We start from the raw sequence: 19775 nt of genomic DNA, 5'->3' as shown, positions 1-19775 counted from the left end.
TTGTGACATTATAATGTACATATAATGAACTAAAACCTGAGTTTTTAGTTCAACATTATGTTTATGAAATATATTCATTTGGACACACTTAGCTCTAATTTATCAATTTAATTTCTGACAGCATATCATTACTATTTAAGTAAACATAGTGTACTTATATTTTCTCCTTTTAACAAATATTAATGTAGATTCCAACTTTATTATGAACAATACTGCCTTGAACACTCTCATTCATGTCTCTTGGTACACTTTTGCAAAACCATTTTTTTTTTTTAGATTTTATTTATTTGAGAGAGAGGGAGAGCACACGCACACAGGGGAGGGGCAGAGGAAGGGACAAGCAGATTGGCCACTGATGGCAGGGCCTGACACTGCTGGATCTGAGGGACCCCAAGATAATGACTGAGTCAACGGAAGTCAGACACCCAACTGTCTGAGCTACCCAGGCGCCCCTGCAAAACTATTTCTAAGACAATGATCTGTAAAGTTTTTTGATCATGCATACTTATTTGTAAAATGTTCTTGAGAATGCATTTAAATATATATATCTAAATTATATATTCTTCTATAATAACATTTTAATAAAGCACACAGAAAAACAGAAATTAAAAGAATGGGATGAAGATGAAATAAAATATTAGCTAATTTGGTTTTTTAAGAAGATGAAAGCTGTTCCTCTCTGATTAAGAAAAATATTAACAATAATGTATTTTAATGATAGTAATTTGTGATTAAAAGTCAGATCTGATTACAATTACTATTTATCTCTAAATATGGCAGATGGAGTACTCAAACTAGAAGCAAAAATATATCCTCTTTGCCATGTTTTTGTCGTTCACGTTTGCCTTATTGGCATAATTTTATGTATCTATTTAAGTAATCTCTACACTCAACGTGGGGCTCAAACTCACCCCCCTGAGATCAAGAGTTCCATGCTCTTCTGACTAACCCAGTTAGGCACCCCTTTATTGGTATAATTTTTAAGCCACATGTCTACTTTTCAGTTTAGTTTAAACTAAATAATATGGGGTACCTGGGTGACTCAGTCGGTTAATCATCTGACTCTTGATTTCAGCTGAGGTCATGATCTCAGGATTGCGAAGTCAAACCCCACGTCAGACTCCGTGCTGGGCTTGGAGCCTGCTTAAGATTCTCTCTTTCCCTCTCCCTTTGCCCCTCCCCCCCCCCCCCCCCCGGCATGCAAGCTCTCTCTCTAAAAAAAAAAAAAAAGTTGCCAAATGTTTGAATAGATAATGAATAAGGGAATAAAAATATGTTAAAAAAAAACTCCTTTCCCCAGCTTATAAAGTATTGTTTCCTAAAATTTTTAAATTCTGCTCCTTAAACATGGATTTTTTTTTAAGATTTTATTTATTTATTTGAGAGAGACAGAGATAGCAACAGAAATAGTAAGAGAAGGCAAGAGCAGGGAGCAAGACTTGGGGCTCAATCCCAGGACCTGGGATCATGACCTGAGCTGAAGGCAGGCACTTAGCCAACTAGGCCACCCAGGCGCCCCTTAAACATGGATCTTTAAAACATCTGGAATTTTATTTTTGCACATAGTATAAGATAGTAATCAAAATTTTATTCTTTTCTTTTCAAAAAACCAATTTGCCCAAACACCATTTATTGAATAGCTCAGCCTTTCCCATTTGGTTTGTAATGCCAACCCTATCATATATCATGTTTTCATGTTTTCTTTCTTTTAATTTATATATACGTATTCTATTCTACTGATCTATTTCTTTATCCTTGGACCAGTACTATACTGTTTTAGTTACCGTGGTTTTATAAGAAGCCTTAATATCTTATAGTGCAAGATACTTTCTACTTTTGGAAAATTGTGTTGGCAAGTCTTTCTCTTTCAGTGAAGTTTAGAATCTACTTCTCAAGTTACACTCACACACACAAACTGTTGGGATGTTAGTTGGAATTACATTAATAGGAGGAGGATTGACATCTTTAAAATATTGTTTTCCCACCTCTGAACATGCTGTCTCTTCATTTTTCTAGTTCTCCTTCAAAAGCTTTTTTTGATTAATAGAAACACAATCAATTTTTGCATACTGATTTTGTATCCTAAATCTTAGTGAACTTTTTCATGATAAAATTGTTATCTATGCATTTCTTTACATTTTGTACATTGTAATTTTATCATATATAAATAATGACTGTATTTTTTCATCCTTTCCAATATATATTTCTTTTTTAAAGATATTTTTAAGTAATTTCTACACCCAACATGGCCCTCGAACTCACAATGCCAAGATCAAGAGTCATATGCTTTACCAACTGAACCAGCTAGGTTCCCCTATTTTATTTATTTTTTATTTTTTACTTTTTTTGCTTGTCTTACTATGTTAGCTAGCAATGCCAGGAAAATGTTGAATAGAAATGGTGATATCTGAAATACTTGTTTTGTTCCCAATTTAAAATGATTATTTCTAATGTTTCCCAATTAAGTATTAAATTTACATTCAGATTTTGATACTTTTTAACAAGTTACACAACTTCCTTTCTATGCCTCATTTGCTAAGAAATTTTATCATGAAAGGGAGTTGAATTGTATCAAGTGTTTTTACATTGAGATAATGATTTTTCTTCTTAAACCTGTTAATATGATAAGTTGCACATTAAATGTTTGTGTGTGTTGTAGGATCCAGTTTTATAATTTTACCTTTGTTGCCTCAAAAGACTGACTCTAGCAATGTATAAAAGCTGTATACTACATGCCATGTGAGGTGGTATTCTTATATAATTTTTATAGTCTATCTTGTGCCTATGGTTGGTTTAATTTCCTCATTCCTAAACTCACAATTTTTTTTAACATTTTATTTACTCATTTGAGAGAGAGAGAGACAGAGAGAACACAAGCAGGGGGAGGGGCAGAGAGAGAGAGAGAAGCAGACTCCCTGCTGAGCAGGGAGCCAGATGCAGGACTCGGGACTCATCCCAGGACCTGGAGATCACAACCCGAGCGGAAGGCAGACCCTCAACCATTTGAGCCACCCAGGTGCCCCAACTCTCTTAATGTTTCAATCAAGTTGTTTTTTTTTTTTTTTTTGTCTTTTCAAAGGACGAGATTTTGGTTTATTTATAATTCTGTTCAAAATTGATGATTGATGATTTCTAATCTTTTTGTTTCTAGTTCTTTCCAATGCCTGTAGCCACATATAAAGCTCTTTTCTGGACAATATTCTGAAACCTGGTTATTTGCTTCCTTGCCCTCGTGCCTCCCTCTCAATTTAAAGACAACTACCTTGAGGCCGTAAGGCTTGGATAGATACCTTATTATACCCTTAATTTGATCTCTACTGCAGGGCAGAATCTTTTTTTTTTTAAGATTTTTTTTATTTCTTTAGAGAGAGAAGGAGCTGGGGGAGGAGCAGAGGGAGAAGCAGACTCCCTGCTGAGCAGGGAGCCCGATGTGGGGCTTGATCCCAGGACTCTGGGATCATGACCTCAGCTGAAGGGAGATGCTTAACTGACTAAACCACCCAGGCGCCTCAGAATCTTTTTTTTTCTAATTGAGGTAAAATTAGTATTTTAAAGTATATAATTCAGTGGCGTTTAATACATTCATCATGTTGTATACCCAACACCTTACTAGTTCCAAAACATTTTCATCCCCAAAATGAAACCTCATACCCATTAATCAATTATTCCCCAGCCCCTAGGAACCACTAATTTGCTTTCTGTCTCTATGGATTTACCTATTCTGGCTGTCTCATATAAATGGAATCATACAGTCTATGATCTTTTGTGTCTGGCTTCTTTCATTTAGCATGATGTTTTCAAGCTTCATCCATGTTATAGCATGCATCAGTAATTCATTCCTTTTTGTGGCTGAATAATATTCCATTGTATGGATATACCTCTACTTGTTTATCCATCAGTTGGTGGACATTTGGGTTATTTCTGCCTTTTGGCTATTGTGAGTAATGCTGCCCCGAACATTCGTGTACAAACTTATGTTTGAAAACTTCTTTTCAATTCCTCTGTATGTATACATAAGAATGGAATTGCTAGGTCATATGGTAATTGTGTTTAACTTTTTGAGGTAACTTCCAAACTATTTTCCACAGTGGTTGAACCTAATAATGTAAGAGGGTACCCACAAGTACCCACCAGTAGTGTAAGAGGGTTCCGATTTCTCCACATCCTCTCCAACACTTGTTCTTTTCCTTTTTTTTAATTATAGCCATCCTACTGGGTATGAACTAGCATCTCATTTTCTTTTTCTATTAGCATCTCATTTTGATTTGCATTTCCTCAATGACTAACGATGTTGAGCATCTTTTCACATGCTTATTGGCCATTTATAGATCTTTGAAGAAAGTCTATTCAAGTCCTTTGCCCATGTTTTAATAGGTTTGGGGGTGCTATTGAGGAAGGGCAGAATCTTAAGGGGCATTTGACATTAAACACCTTTTCAATCTTATTTCCTACTGTTTGGACCAAAAAAACATCAGCTTATCCAATGTTTCAGTGTTCCACATTTCGGCACCCTCTCTTTTCCTCTTCTTGCAAATCAGCCATTTGGTACCATGATAAATGCAGCCAGTAATGAGAACTCACACCACTATCATTCTGTTTTCCAACATTTTCTTCCAAAGTGAGAGTCAATAGGCAATTTATTTACCTTCCAAGTTGTCACAGGAGATAGTAAAACTATCAAATACTTTATTCTGAAGAACATAGGTCTTTATCTTTCTGTGAAACATACTGCCCTAATAGTTTCTTCACAGGTTTTACCTACCCTGATGGTTAAACCAATGCCACGTTTCAGATTCTTGTAATAACAACATCTCATCCTACTACCAACTGAAATATTAGAGAAACACTAGCTGTACCAACATACCTCAGTTTTCAGTGTTTTAACTAAATAGAGGTTTATTTCCCGGTTATGTAACAGTCCAAGACAGTTTTTCGGTGGGCATACTTTCACATGGTAATCCAGGAACCCAAGCTTTTTCCATTTTGTGACTCTGCCATTGCCTTGGGCCTCAGAGTCTTTCAATTTCAGGTGGAAGATGGTTAAACAGGGAGTGGAGAAAGCACATTTGCTTATATCCACTTGAGACCCAAAGTGATACCCATCACTTCTACTCTCAACCTATTGGTAAGAATTAAGTCTTATAGCTTTGCATAAGTGCAAGAGGCAGAGAGGGACACAACATAGGGTGGGGTGAGGAGCCTGAAAAATGTGGCCTGCGATTGGAGAGTCTCTTGCTAGCAACAATTCTACATTATGGAAGGGGAACTCAAGTCTTCAGTGGCTAGTTGGCTGTCTTTGTCCCATCTGCACTAAAGGAAATTCTAAAGGAAGTTTTTTGGTAGTTAGAAAATTACCTGAAGAAAAGTCTGAATTTCAGCAAAAAATTAAAGAGCAGAGAAAGTGGTAAAGGTATAAGTAACATTAAATGAATATTTACTGCAGTACAAGTGGTGAGAAGTGGTTGGATTCTCGATATACTCTGAAGGTGGAGCAAATTGGAATTGCCGACAGATTGAATGTGTGGTGAGAAAGAGTTAAGGAAGACTCCAAAGTTTTGAGCTTAGTTAACAGGAAGGATGAAAATTCAGTACAGTTCCATTGCTCTCCTCATGTAAGCCCAGAGCTTAGCCTGCTATGCCTATGAGCAGTGAAACCCCAAACCCTGGACGACAGAAGCCAACATCCTCACCCTCCCAAATACAGAGGAGCTGCACCATAAGTGCAATTTTTCACTGCTTTCCTAGATTCCTGCACCAGGCCTTACTCTTACTTTCTTCCAAACTTAGGTATGAATTTAAGTTTGCTTGTTATATTTTATCTAGCATTCTGTGTAGTAATAGTGGCAGGAGGGTTACGGGGTTCCCTAATCCACCATATTGCTAGATCTAATTTTTATTAAATTATGTCTTTTTTAAAAAAAGATTTTATTTATTCATTTGAGAGAGAGAGAGAGCGCACACAAGCAGGGGGAGAGGCAGAAGGAGAAGCAGACTCCCCAATGAGCAGGGAGCCCAGGACCTGGAGATCATGACCTGAGTCAAAGGCAGATGCTTAACCATCTGAGCCACCCAGATGACCCAGATTATATATCTTTCTTATGCAGAAAGTGGCATCATCTAAATACCATGAAAATATGGCAAAAACAATTTAAGAGATTTTATTTCTTTACTGCCTTACCTTTCAAACAAATTTCACTTTTATGCATATATGATTACATGAAGAAAAAATGACTTCATCTTTGAAGCCAGCTGAATAGAGGCAGCTCAATAAAATATATTTGACTGAAGTATTTTAGTTTTTCTCACAATATTTTCATACAGATAACACATAATCATTCTCACTAAAACCTCCATTTTTTGCCTAGCAAAATTAGTTCTCTCTTTTCCCTTGGTCTTTAGGTAAAAGACTCTACTGAATGTTCTTAGGAAGCACATTTGGCTTTTTAATAAAAACTAGAACAATAAGCTTTCTCTCAGTCAGCCTACAGGTAGATATGGGTCATGGATTATAATTGGGCAGATTAAACAGGTACATTTATCTTGGTATACTCTCAAAACTCTAATAAAATGATAGGTAAAGCAATAATTAGGAATTTTAATGTATAAAACACTAGGATAAGAAACGAGAGAGGGGCACCTAGGTGGCTCAGTCAATTAAGCTTCTCTTGATTTCAGCTCAGGTCACAGTCTCAGGGTGGTGGGATTGAGCCCAGCGACAGACTCCACACTGTGCTGGTTTGCTTGGGATTCTTTCCCTATCTCTCTCCCTCTGCCCCTCCCCCCGCTCACACTCTCTAAGATGCAATAAATAAGTTAAAAAAAGAGAAAAGACAACAGGTAAGAAACGTCAACAATTTTGGAAGCTAGAAAATGGGAGTATGAGTACTTGATAACCTCAGTAGAGCAGAAAACTCAAGACATAAGTTTGTAAGCAGAAGACATTAAGATGCAAGCCGATCTGGGCCATAGACTTGGAAAGGATCAGAAATTGGAGATACATGGTACTTGTAAAAGTAGACATGCAGTATAAGTCTAGGAAGAGACTGGGTATAAAGTCTTTAAAAGGAACGTGTTACCTGTAGAGCCCTTTCCCTACTTTTTACAGCCATATTGCTTCCTCTCCTTATCCCTGACAAAGGATAATAAATGTTATTATCTAAAGACAATAGATCAGCGGCGCTTAGGTGGCTCAGTTGTTAGGCGTCTGCCTTCAGCTCGGGTCATGATCCCAGGGTCCTGGGATCAAGCCCCGCATTGGGCTCCCTGCTCTGCGGGAAGCCTGCTTCTCCCTCTCCCACTCCCCCTGCTTGTGTTCCCTCTCTCGCTGTGTCTCTCTCTGTCAAATAAATAAAATCTTTAAAAAATAATAAAATTAATTAATTAAAAAAATAAAGACAATAGATCAGAGAGGCTCTAAACTCAGACACCAGGTGCAGTTGAGGCCAGAGTGACCAGCATATTAAAATCAGATGGATTAAGTGAAAAATCTTATCCTGAATATCTATATTTTGACTATGGTGACCACTCCAACCTTTGTCTACAGAGAAATAACAGTAATACATCCCTGAAACAAGAATAAAAAGCTATAGGAAAGCTTATTCATAGAAAAGAGATCTTTTGGAAATTAAAACCATAGTAAAAATTTAAAATTCAATGGATTTATTCTAATATAAAGTTGAGATATTCTCTCAGAAAGGAGAGCAAAAAGAGAGAGAGGAAAGATAAGGAAGACAGTGACTCAGTCTAAGAGATCCAACATATGAGTAACAGGAGTTTCAGAAAAAGAACATGAAGGAATCAAAGGAAAGAAAATCAGAGTCATACAAGAACTAAGTAACATGAGTTTCCAGATTGAATGAACAAAACAAAGGACCACAGCAGGGCATGTGATGCTGAAATTAAAGAACATCAAAAAGGAAGAGAGATTTTAAATGTTTTCAGAGAAAAAACAAAGGCTCGGCAATTAGAATAGCACCACATTTCTCAGTAGCAACATACAGGTGCTAAAGAGAAAGAGAAGAATGTTCTATGTTAAGCACTGTTGATAATATAGCAGTGAGTGAAACATACCAAAACCCCTGCCTTCATGGAGCTACATTCTCGACAAACAAAAAGTAAAATTTACATCACGTGGAGCACCTGGGTGATTCAGTCGGTAAGCATCCAACTCTTGATTTCAGTTCAGGTCATGATCTTAGGGTCATGGGATCGAGCCCCATGTCAGGCTCCACACTGAAAGCAGAGCCTGCTTAAGATTCTCTCTCTCTCTCTCTGTTAAAAAAAAAAAATTACATAATGCTAGGTAAGAGATAAGTACTTTGGAGAAAAATAATGTATTGAAGGGGAGTATTATTTTTCTGGGATGGAGATAGGGGTAGCAATTTTTTTAATTAATTTTTTGAGAGAGAGTGAGGGGGGGCCAGAGGGAGAGGGAGCAGGAGAATCTCAAGCAGACTCTGTGCTGAGCAGAGCCCGACATGGGGCTTCATTTCATGACCCTGAGATCATGACCTAAGCTGAAATCAAGAGTCGGCTGCTTAACCAACTGAGCCACCCAGGGTCCCCATGGGGGGTAGCAATTTTAAATAGGGTTGTAAAGGATTTAAGTAAAATCAAGTGAAGATGAGGAAACTGAAGCTCAAAGAGTTAGTAACTTGGTCAAGGTTATGGAGTTAATAAAACTAATAAAAGTACAACTGAACACAGTAAGGAAGGCATCTGGAATCTTGGTGCATATTATAAAAGCTGTTCAGACTTATTGAGACTCTGGGATTGGTCAAAACCAAGCTAAATCTTTTTTTTTTTTTATAGATTTTATTTATTTATTTGAGAGAGAGAATGAGAGAGAGAGAGAGCACGAGAGGGAAGAGGGTCAGAGGGAGAAGCAGACTCCCTGCTGAGCAGGGAGCCCGATGCGGGACTCGATCCCGGGACTCCAGGATCATGACCTGAGCCGAAGGCAGTCGCTTAACCAACTGAGCCACCCAGGCGCCCTAAATCTCTTCTTTTAGACAGCTCTGAGAAGTACTGGGGTGTGCCCATTAATTCAGATACAGAAAGAAAACATTATATTTGTGTTTATTTTTATTTCAGGCCAAAGAATCCCAAAAAACAAGAAAGATTCTTAGGAGGATAATATGGTGGAAACACTTCAGAAAGATCATAATCCTCACTGTGGTAATTCTCCTTTCAATTATCATCATTCTTTTAAGTACAAATGTAATAGCAACCTAACTTTTTCTCCACATGCCCAGCAGTTACCAATAAATGGTTGTGCAAACACAGAATTCCACAACCAACCATTATGAAAGCATTCTCTGGTAGTTAAGAAGCCTGGAGGAAGAGGGGCTGGACATTCTTCCTTGTCCCCTCAGTGTGCCTTGACTCTTGTCCCTGTACCTCTTCCATTTCTGTAATCCCATTTGTTTTTTCCCACTGCTCCAGCTACTTCCCCAGCCTCTCTGCCCTCTGTTAAGATTAAGAGCACAAACCGTGGAATCAGACCACTGAAGTGTAACTCCACTCGGCCACATACCAGCGAGGTGACTTTGGACAAGTTATTTAACCTGTGCCCCTGTCTCCTCATCTGTAAAATGGAGCCAATAATAATACTGCATAGAACTATATCTACCACACAGTAAGTGCTATTTAAGTGTTAACTATTACTTAAAAGGAAAAAATGATTGCATTTGTGACACTGATTAAATCTCTATTATCTTGCTCCTTAGAAGAAAAATGACTGTGAACTTGTAATTCCCTTAGAAATATGAGTCTTAACATGAGAACACAGTCCAGAAATAGACATTCACCTCTTCTACATATTCTTTCATTTGAAATGACAACTCAAGCCATTGTTTTATACTAGACACTTCGTTGTGTAAAAATTTTTAAATTAGGAAGCTGTATTATTTCCCTAATAAATCACTGGTCCTATTTTACCACCCTAACAGCCTTTTTTCACATGATACACTTCATCCAGTAACCTCAAATCACTAAGATTTCTAATAACTAAAGCATCCAACTTCACTTTGCAGTTGTTAACGAGGCTTCATGAGTTCCTTCGGCTCAGGTCATGATCCTAGGGTCCTGGGATGGAGTCCCCGCATCCAGCTCCCTGCTGGGTAGGGAGCCTGCTTCTCCCTCTCCCTCTGTCTGATGCTCCCCCTACTTGTCCTCGCTGTCAAATAAAATTGTAAAAAGAAAAAAATCATTTAATGGGGTGCCTGGGTGGCTTAGTTGGTTAAGCAACTGCATTCAGCTCAGGTCATGATCTTGGGGTCCTGGGATCAAACCCCACATCAGGCTCTGCTTCTCCCTCTCCCTCTATGCCACTCCCCCCCCCCAGTGCTCTCTCTTCTCTCAGATAAATAAAATCTTTTAAGAAATAAAATTAAAGGGGCACCTGGGTGGCTTAGTTAGTTAAGCGACTGCCTTCAGCTCAGGTTACGCCAGTCTCACATTGGGCTCCCTGCTCAGCAGGGGAGTCTGCTTCTCCCTCTGACCCTCCCGCCTCCTCTCATGTGCTCTTTCTCTCCCCCAAATACTAAAAAAAATTAAAATGAAAAATAAAATAAAAATCATTTAGTGATCCATAGGTTAGAATAAAAGAAAAGGGGTTCCTGTCTGCTAGATAATTCATTTTAATTCTGATAATGATCAAGTATCCGCATTTTTTTTAAGGTTTTTTTAAATTTATTTGACAGAGACGGCACAAGCAAGGGAAGTGGCAGGTAGATGGAGAGGGAGAAGCAGACCCCCAGCCAAGCAAGGAGCCTGACACAGGGCTCCATCCCGGGGCCCCAGGATCATGACCTGTGCCGAAGGCAGACGTTTAACTGACTGAGCCACCCAGGCGCCCCTCAAGTATCAGCATTTTAATTAGGCACCAAGGTTGTTCCTCCAGCACAGTATCACCTTTCCATTCACACAAAATACTTTTTAAAAGATTCTAAATGTTAGAAACTTTGGAGTTTAATTCATATCCAAGGAAAAAAACGGGTGATATATGGAGTATATACTCTCTAATAGAATGTACTAAGTGCTTTGAGCAAGGAGTGTCATTAATTTTACAATGACAAAGAAGTAAAAACTGTTAAGTATAATGTAAAGCACATAGAACAGTGGCTGGCACGTAAGTGCTGTGTAAATGTTTGTTCATAGTATCTTTATTTTGCAGATGAGAAAATAGCCAAGCTAAATGACATGTTCAGGGTCACACAGCTAGAAAGCTGAAAATTTTATTCAAGTACCAGCTGTGGTATATATGAAACCCATATCTTTAATTCAAAGTATATTATCGACGCCTTAATTGTGGGCCAGATAAGACACAAGACATGAGTATTTTTGCTTTTTGTAGGTTGGTAGATTGTTCTGGGGAGGGTGGGGAGAGACAGGAACTTGAGAAGAGGAATTGTCATGTATTTTGCTGCTGTTATTTTTGAGGACTATATAAATGTGTCTCCTAACATTCCTGTGATTTATAATTATGTATAAAACAATATATTTGTGGGGTGCCTAGGTGGCTCAGTCGGTTAAGTGTCTGCCTTCAGCTCAGGTCATGATCTAAAGGTCCCAGGAAGGAGCCACGAGTCAGGGAGCCTCTACCTCTGCTCCTCCCCCCACTGAGGCATGCTCTCTCAATAAATAAAATCTTTAAAAATATATACGTTTCCTGATTGCGAGTGAGTACTAGCATATTTATTGCTAGAAGACATGAACTTAAGGATCACCTAATCTACCCCCTCCCCTATTTTACCTATTAGGATGCCAACACCCAGGAGCCTAAAAAGTGAAGAACGTGACAAACTCCTCTCCACTTGTAGCACACTTAAATAAAGCACAGGCTATCACCCTGGTTCCAGGCAGTAAGTTCCACATAATGCCTGCTTTCCTAGGCAGTCTTAGAGCTTAAGAGTTAGGAAGAAGAAAAGCACTTGTTTAATAAGGAGCATTTACCTGCTATTTGTGCTACATTTGTCAGAAAATACCTGAGTAGAAAGAGACAAATATTAAGGCAATCTTAGACTTTTCATTTATTTCTGCATTCAAATATTGTTCAGCTCCTACTCTGCACCAAAACAATTCTAAAACATTAGGATTTCTTGTAAGTCACCATATTGATAGAGACAACTGATGTTTGAGAAATTAGTGGCTATGTATAGAAGCATAAGAAATGGACCTAATCCCAAAGGAAGCTTACATTACAGTTGAGGAGGCAAGACCAATAAAAATCAAACACATTAAAATAACGTCTACTTAAGTGGTACACTGCATGGCAGAGAATAAATTCAAGATAATGATCAACACCAGCTCCAGTCACTGAGGAAGACTTCATGGGTCGTAAGCGGGATAGTAATTGAATCTTATTAGAAATTGAACTTATCTCAATAGGTAAAGGCAGTCACCAGTTAACAGTTACATGATTGAGCACTTAATATATGCCAATAGCTGTTTAAGTACTTTATATATTTTTTTTTAAAGATTTTATTTATTTGGCAGAGAGAGACACAGCGCGAGAGGGAACACAAGCAGGGGAAGGGAGAGAGGGAGAAGGAGGCTTCCCATGGAGCAGGGAGCCCGATGTGGGGCTCGATCATGACCTGAGCTGAAGGCAGACGCTTAATGACTGAGCCACCCAGGCGCCCCTTTATAGAGATTCTTATTCTCACAACAACCTTGAGGTAGGGACTATTATTTCCATTTTACAGTTAAGAAAACTGAAGGACAAGCTGTGTCACTTGCCTGATTCCACTGGGCTAGTAAAAGGAAACAGGATCAACAAAAGAAGACACCGCTTGCTGTGGGGGTGCGGGCAGACTACACCAATCATGCACTCATCCATCAAATGGCCTGCAGCAGAGCTCAGCCTGTGGTTCTCTTCGTTTCCCACACTCTCTAGGGTGCTTTTATTTACTCCCTTGACATTGCTTTCTCCAGCAAATAACCTCTTCTGAATTCCAAACCGTTTTCCAACTCTCTACTGGATACACCCACTTGGATATCATGCAAACACCTCAAATTTTAAATCCCAAAACTCAACTATTCTTCCTCCTTTCCCCACAAAAACGCTTACGTGACCATATTTCTTACCTCTATAAAGGGTATTACGCTACTCTGTAATCCAGACTGTTTTAGCCTACTTTCCGCTCATCTCAGGAAGCCCAGAAGAGTTATAGAAGCAAATGTGGGGAGTCCTAGCAGATGCTCAGGCAAACTTTAAAAAGGGCACTCATCCCATCGTGGTTGACAGCTGTGTCTATCCCAAGCCTGGCCATATTATACTCTTCATAATTGCCCAGCACATATAAGTGTTAATACTTGGTAACTTTTCATATGCATGATTTCCTTAACTCTTCAACCATCATAGCATTAAATATGAAGCTTTGGTTTTCAACCCTAAATCATCAGATTTACCTAAGTAACATAGATGCCTGGGTTCTACCGCATGAAGAATCAACTTAAGGCTGGGATATGGCCTCAAAGTGTGTGCTTAATCTCACAATAAAGTTGAGAACCACTAATCCCAAAGCACTTTCACATGCCTATCATAACACCCATACCTGAGGAAGACATAACTTTCAGTTGAAAAACTGATGCTTGAAGTTAAATTTTATCTGCCCAACATCACAGGGCAAATGACAGAGCTGGACCTCAGAAACATTCATTTGAAATCATCGATTCCACTGAATGTATTAAACTAGAAATTGTTTTAAGTCTGCGAGATAGAATGTCTCACACATTTTAATAAATCTGAAAAAGGATTATTTTAACCTGTTTTAAAATTTCATATTATCTCATTACAGAATCACAGCAGAGATTAAAAGAAAGCCCATTATTTAATTTTGCCTGATTTTTAGAACAAAAAGGCAAATCACAAGCTGGTTATAGACAGGTCATTTGTGGCGGAGCAGACCTGCTCGGCACCACACCATGACCTGCCATAATGGCAACCTCTCATTTTGGCGGGCCAGAAATAAGACTTGACCCATATTCCTCAAAAAAAAGTTCTCAAGGGACACATAGGAAATGGAATAGTGAAAACAATGTTATGTTAGGCTTCCTCTGTATTTACACTGAGTATGAATACCTTGGCTAACATTAGTGCTACTTTACACATCTAATTCAATTTGCCATCCTCTGAAAAATATACACATCTGCAAACATAGTAGACGCCTACCAGCACTTTCAGTGGCCTCACATTTGACAGCAAACCCAGTAGAGGCCAGAGACTGAACATCTCCATACAGAATCTTCCTACTCTATTCTTCCTCATGAACATTCTGAGAAAACTCAAAATTACCTTTTTGTTCCATTAAATTCAGTGACTCAACTTAAAACACTATTTGACCCTTATGCCTACTCTTTCAAAAGAATCCCAACATTTAACATTGTTACATTTTAAACATGACAGTTGTCTTACCTTTTCAACTAAGAAAATAGGACCTGTTATTCCAAGGTATTCACCCAAGAGGGGAAAGCTTAAATTTAAAAAAAGAAAAAGACAGTGCAAAAAATGCATGAGTGCTTTAAGAGTTTAATTGTAAGACAAGTGCACTACATTATAATTTGAACATAATCTTCCAGAAAATTTAGTGCAAATTAAAACCCCACTAAAGCCCCCTATAAACTTAATATGAAGACTAAAAATAGGCTTCTAGAAATGGAAACACTTGGTTCTAACAGAATTTGCTGGGGAAGGTCTTGAAAATGTTAAGTGGTACAGAGAACATCATGTTAGTTTAAAATCAAGTCAACCAGGTACTAAAAAAAAGACATGCTGATAAGTCTTAATACATAAAACTAATTGACTAGTAGTAGCATGCTTTATATATCAATGATTGTAGAAGCAGTGTACAACAAATTTCTGAGCATTTCAAAGTTTTATTGCCTTAGCCAATTTAACTACACTGTAATAAAGAGCCATCTTCCAATTTTTTTAAAGGGTTCCACCTTCATTAGTGATTGGCAAGTGTCTTCTAAAAATGCGATTAATCCCTGTGTAACCCAAGGCCATCCATTCAACCAAAAAAAAGGCATTTATAAAATTCCTTTTCTCGAGTACTTATTCAAAGCATAGCTTCCATGACATGTTAAATGTCACTTTTAGGTAATGCCATTAACAGACCTCTTAAGTTTCTTCCAATATTTTATTTCTGAGAGAAATAGAAGATCCAGAAAAGTAACCTTGCATTCAAATTCTAAAGTGCAAACAGAATATAGCCTATCCAATTACAAAATAAAATGTATACCAATTAACCTTGAAGTAAACAATCTTCCTATCAAGTGACTTCTCAAAATAGAATTTTAAAAATCCAATAACCTCTATCGCTTAATGAATTAATGCATATCTGTACTTTCTGTGAAGACTTTAAGCAAGTCCTCTCGTGACCACTGAAGTAACTGATTTGAACTGCTCTTAACAAAGAACACCTTGCTCTTACTTAGGATCGAATTCCTATGAAGCCTCACCTTTTAAAAGTAGCACAATTTTGAAAGGTCCTTTTTTCATGCCCTTAGAGCACCTCTTCCCCCCCCCAAATTTACAGGGTTTACTGGGGAAAATTAACACTTAGCAGTTACCCACTGCTTGCTTCCTAAATTGCATAGTCCCTTGGATACCAGTCATTACCTAAGGCTACCGTACTACAGCCATTCAAAATGGGAGGCTGCTGGAATTACTGGAGAACCTAAAAGATACTAAGGACAGTGGGGCAGTATGTAACCACACCACAAGACAATTTCAGAGTTGCTAATTATAAACTCATAAAGGAATAGATGAGTGACATCAGTGACAAACCAAAAAGGGGCAATATGCAATGAGAGCATGCATAATGCCTGTAGAGAATTTAAAACTCATAAAACCAACTGGCCATGTTCCCAGGCTACTGCTACTCCTGCATCCCTTACCCCACTTGGTACACTACTGCTCATTGTCATCTTGTACACTCACTAGGATACAGTCTTTCCAATTTTTTTTCAAGCTAGACTTAGGAGTTCATGATGAAGACTTGAGTGGTGTTAAGTTTTATGGAACATGCACCTTTGTCTTTACACAAAAGTAAAAACAAAAAATCCTTATGAAATAGCATATTTAACCATCTTCAAGGGACAATATGTAAAACTTTAGTGTAGCTAAGAGCACTTGGAGGGGGGTTGTGATACACAACTTCCCAGGCAACAGTCCCAAACAATTCTGATTCTGATATAAATGGGCTGCAGGCCTCTTTGAAATGAGGAGGATTATAATCAACCCTTCCCCAATTTACCAGATCATAGGCAACTAACCGCAATTAATAAGCCAGGCTGATTCAATTTGCGGAAGCGGATATTCAATCTTGCCAGAATCATTTTAGCTGTGGAAATTTCAGGCTGGACTCTCAAACATGGTCAGCAGTGAAGAAGGGATAAAGAATGCACTCTCAGCCTGTCAAAAGTCGATAGTAAATATCAGTTTTCATGAATAGTTTGGAGTCATGCTTAAATGCTAGAATGCTGATAAATTACATAAAGTAAAATGCTCCCAAAGAAATTTACTGAGATGTGTTAGTATATTATATATGGACCTAGATTTTGACATTTCAGGTTAATCTGACCCCAAACCAAATAAAATTATGCATTTCAGAACCAAAACAAATGCTGTGGTAGATAGTGGGTTCAGTTCTGGTTTTCAAAATTCCCAATACCTCAAGACCCTAAAGTACTTTTTAAAGTACAAGATAACAATTTCAAAGAACTTTTTCAAGCAGTAAAAAACAGAAGCACATACAGAATGCAAAGGTCTAATAACTTGGATCCTAGTATTAATGAAACCACCTTTCAAATTATCTCAGCATGAATGACACCTGGACAGAAACACCACATAATGTATTCTAACTTGTACACAACAATGAAGCAACTGCCAACCCAGTGTGGAAATAATTATGTAGTAAACAAAACTTGCAACCTTATAAAACTCATAAAAACCAAAACCCCGACAGATTATAACTCACCTGGTAGAATACATCTAGTAAAGCAAAAGGTATTAAAACTTGAACTAGGACATCAGACCAAGAAGCTCACACATTACTTGAAAAGAAGTGGGACTGATAGCTCTGGTAAATCTACAAAACTGGTGAACTTAAATCAAAGCTACCTAACACTGTCCATTAATAAACAGAAATTCATTCTATAATAAACTAGCAAACTTGTAAAATTTACTTTGTTGGCCAAATTCTGGAAGGTACTGTTCTAGACTACTACCCGTATTTTAATTTACCTGCCCTTTTATGTTCCCCCCAAACCTTGCTTCACCATCCACCCCCACACAAATAAAAAAGGGCTGTTAAAAAAATAGACCGTATCACTTCTAGTCCCTTCTGAAATCCTACTAAATCCCAGTAATTTAAGAAGCTGGGGGGCAGAGGGGAGGGGGCGACGGCGCGGACAGTTAAAAACCATGAGGACAAAGAATGGGAGAGGAAACAACAGCAACAGAATCTTGGAAAACTGCAAAGCTTATGAACAAGTGGTAATGGGCTCAACAGACAAGAAAACCAAATATGCTATCAGCAATGAGGGTATCTCACTGTACCACAGAACCTCCCAAAGGCCCAACAATTGACAGCTCAGGTACCTTTAAAAATAGAAGTAAAAAGGGGCGCTTGGGTGGCTCAGCTGTTAAGCGTCTGCCTTCGGCTCAGGTCATGATCCCGGGGTCCTGGGATCGAGCCCCGCGTTGGGCTCCCTGCTCAGCGGGAAGCCTGCTTCTCCCTCTCCCACTCCCCCTGCTTGTGTTCCCTCTCTCGATGTCTGTCAAATACATACAATCTTAAAAAAAAAAAAAAAAAAAAAAAGAGGTAAAAGGACTAAGAGGCTTGGTTCAAAGTCTGTTTGACAAGCAGTTAAACCCCAAGTTCCTCTGTACTGATAGAGAACCCTACATTCCTGGCAGAAAACTAGGGATTACCTGAAGTGGATTAGGAAAGGTGGTCTTTGTACTCAATAGGCATAGAGCAAACAAAGTACTTATTCGGAACCTTCAGCTGTCTTCCCTCACTGGAATCTCAAAACACTGACAGCCAGGTTTGTTACCCTTCAGGTAGGAAAGTGGACAAAGATTTCTGGTGAATCTGACCAGTTTAGGAAAGGGGAAGGGGGAGAGAGATTATCAAGGTGTTCCTAATAAAATGAGTCTGATCACTCAATAGTAAACCCCAAAGTTAACAAGCCCTAGTCCAATTCACAACATCCAATTAGCCTTTACATGGTCCACTCCTAAATATGAGCCAAAGATCACCAAACATTTGAGGGAAATTTATAATATGAAAGGCAGAAGCTCAAGCAACAGGAAAGTAAAACATCTTGGAAACAAACCTTTGACGTTATTACTAATAACCTCAGAGATGAGGAAAAGGTAAAGTATCCATGTAAGAACAACGTTGCTGTTTATAACACAGGTAGAAAGGGGAGGAGTCTTAGAAATTAGATAATTAAAACCTTAAAAAAAAAAAAAAAGCTGTAAGATTTAAGTTGTAAAAATCACTCCGAACACACTGCAATGGAAAACAGATGTCTAGAGCTCACACTCAAATAAAAATTCCCAAGAACAGAAAAGATTAGAGTGCTGGTGAATGGGATGAGCAAAGAACCATTTCAGTAGTAGTCCCCAGAATTGAAGAGCAAGTTTTAAACAATGACAAGACCCACAGAGTGCCCAACACAATGGATAAAATCATCCTGTCATAAAATTTGAGAACACTGGTGAATACAGATAAAACCTTGAGCAATTTTAAAAGTAAAAATACCTCATATGAACAATCAAGAACCAAAGTACCATCCAATTTCTTCACGAAACCTAGAATTCTCTATCTATAGCAAAACTGGTGATCCACTTAAGAGGGCAGAACAGACCTTTTCAGACAGAATGGTCTCAGAAGCAGAAAGATGGGCTACACAAAAATAAGCTCTGAAACTGAGAAAGTGGAGTATCTAAATGGACAGGGAAACAGAAGCCCAGAATGATGGCAAAGTCCCAACTCAATAGTTAATCAACAATTTCTAAAGGGCAATGCGTTCAGATTGAAATAATAAAAGAAAAACATGGAAGTGATAAATTGATCTGCTAAAGGGAGAAATTCTGGAACTAAATCAGTGCCTGATACAAAAACATACTCCTCTAGGTCAAGACCCAATGCCTGAAACAGATCAGAGAAGAGCACTGCAATGTGACTGAGAATATATGGAAACAAATATAAAAATCAAGCTGCTTTTCCTTAACCCTGCAACTTATATAAAAAGTCAGAAGTGGGAATGAATCATCCCCCAAACTCAAAATATTAAATCACTGGGGGCAAAGAATTAAAGCTGAGTACACTTTAGTCTGTTTTCTAATTAAATCTACCAAATCATGGGCCAGAGTGACATTCTAACATTATAACAAAGAATCAAAATCAATCACACAGCTTTGTTTTAGCCAATGTAGGCAAAACTCGCTTCTTAAAACCTAGTTTTAATCAGTTTTAACTCCTTTTTTAAAAAGGTTTTGATGTGGACTATTTACATAAAATAAGCACAATGCTGCTTAACAATCCCAACACAAATTCTCTTAGATCAGGGGCCTCTGAACCTTTTCTGTAAAGGGCCAGAGTGTAAATGTTTAAGGCTTTCACAGTTCTGTTCAATGGTACTGCAGTGCAAAGAGCAGCCATACACAATACAGAACCAAGCACAGCTGTGCTGCAGTATGGTTATAGAACAGGCTGCTTACTGGCCCCCGACTTATCATCAAAGTTTAACTT

The sequence above is a fragment of the Eumetopias jubatus genome, unplaced genomic scaffold (assembly GCF_037043125.1).
Source record: "Eumetopias jubatus isolate StellerSeaLion01/CBP00866 unplaced genomic scaffold, mEumJub1_p1.0 scaffold_2, whole genome shotgun sequence".
In the NCBI taxonomy this organism is placed as follows: Eukaryota; Metazoa; Chordata; class Mammalia; order Carnivora; family Otariidae; genus Eumetopias; species Eumetopias jubatus.
The sequence above is the reverse complement of the archived record's forward strand: the minus strand, read 5'-3'. Positions refer to the sequence as shown.